Below are 1570 nucleotides of genomic sequence, written 5' to 3' on the forward strand. Positions count from 1 at the left end.
ATCATCATCACAACATCATCATCACAACATCATCATCACAACATCATCATCACAACATCATCATCACCACAACATCATCATCACAACATCATCATCACAACATCATCATCACAACATCATCATCACAACATCATCATCACAACATCATCATCATCACAACATCATCATCATCACAACTTCATCATCACCACAACATCATCATCATCACAATATCATCATCACTACAACATCATCATCACATCATCATCATCACAACATTTATATTTCCTTACTTTAGTATCATTATTATCACACTAATCATCAGATCTACCACCATTTCAATCACAAATTTCTCCAGCAACATTAAGTCTAACCAACATCATAACCATCATCCCTGTCATCAATTTTATAATTATCATAATCGTTGACGTCATTATTACCAGAACCAATAGCATCATCATTGTTATCATCATCATCTTCTTCTTCATCATCATTATCAGTACACCTTCTTACTAGCGTCGGGTCACCATACGAAGCATCGGTTGTTGATGAAGTGAAAATCAATATGTATGTATGTATGTATGTATGTATGTATGTATGTATGTATGTATGTATGTATGTATGTATTTATGTATGTATGTATGTATGTATGTATGTGTGTATGTATGTATGTGTGCGTGTGTGTGTCTATGCATGTATGTGTGTGTATATATGTGTGTATAATGTACGTACATATTATATGTATATCAGTTCATTTCATTTTATAGCACGCTCTCCAATATTTAAGTTCTACGCGAGCAATAACCAATACAAATATTTAATATTTGACGCGCATATCATCATCATTATCATCACCACCATCTTCATCATCACCACCATCGTCATCTTCATTACCATCATCACCACCATCGTCATCACAATCATCACCATCGTCATCATCAACAAAAGAACCCGATGACAAAAAAAATGCAATAGAATTTTTTTCTCTTCCTCCCGAGATTCTGTGGATTCAAATACGCTGACGATGATGGCGTTTGAGATGATTATGATGATGATAATGATGACGATGATGATGATGACGATGACGATGCTGATAATGATGACGTTGAAAATAATGGCAATAGATATGTATGTATATGTGTGACATTCAATGATAATAATAGTTATTGTTTAAGAACGGTAAAAAAAACACTCACACCTACGTACAAAAAACCAAACAAATATACAAATATACAAACAAACAAACACACAAACAAACATACAAGCAAACACACAAACAAACATACAAGCAAACACACAAACAAACATGCAAACTAACATACGTGCAGACAAATATTCAAAATTCATGCATACAAACATACATAAATAAACTTTGCTCTTGTCGGCTGCTGTTTGTTTTGCGTTACCGTGGTGACCCCACGCGCGTGTTTATTTAAAAATAATGCCTCTCTCTTTCTCTCTTCTCTCTCTCTCTCTCTTGTTATATATATATATTTCCGATATGTTAAATATTGATACCATTAAAACAATTGGAACCTGTAAACCATGTAAACATTATCTATCTTGTGTATCTATATCTATATCACTGATG

The sequence above is a fragment of the Helobdella robusta genome (genome assembly GCF_000326865.2).
Source record: "Helobdella robusta unplaced genomic scaffold HELROscaffold_11, whole genome shotgun sequence".
In the NCBI taxonomy this organism is placed as follows: Eukaryota; Metazoa; Annelida; class Clitellata; order Rhynchobdellida; family Glossiphoniidae; genus Helobdella; species Helobdella robusta.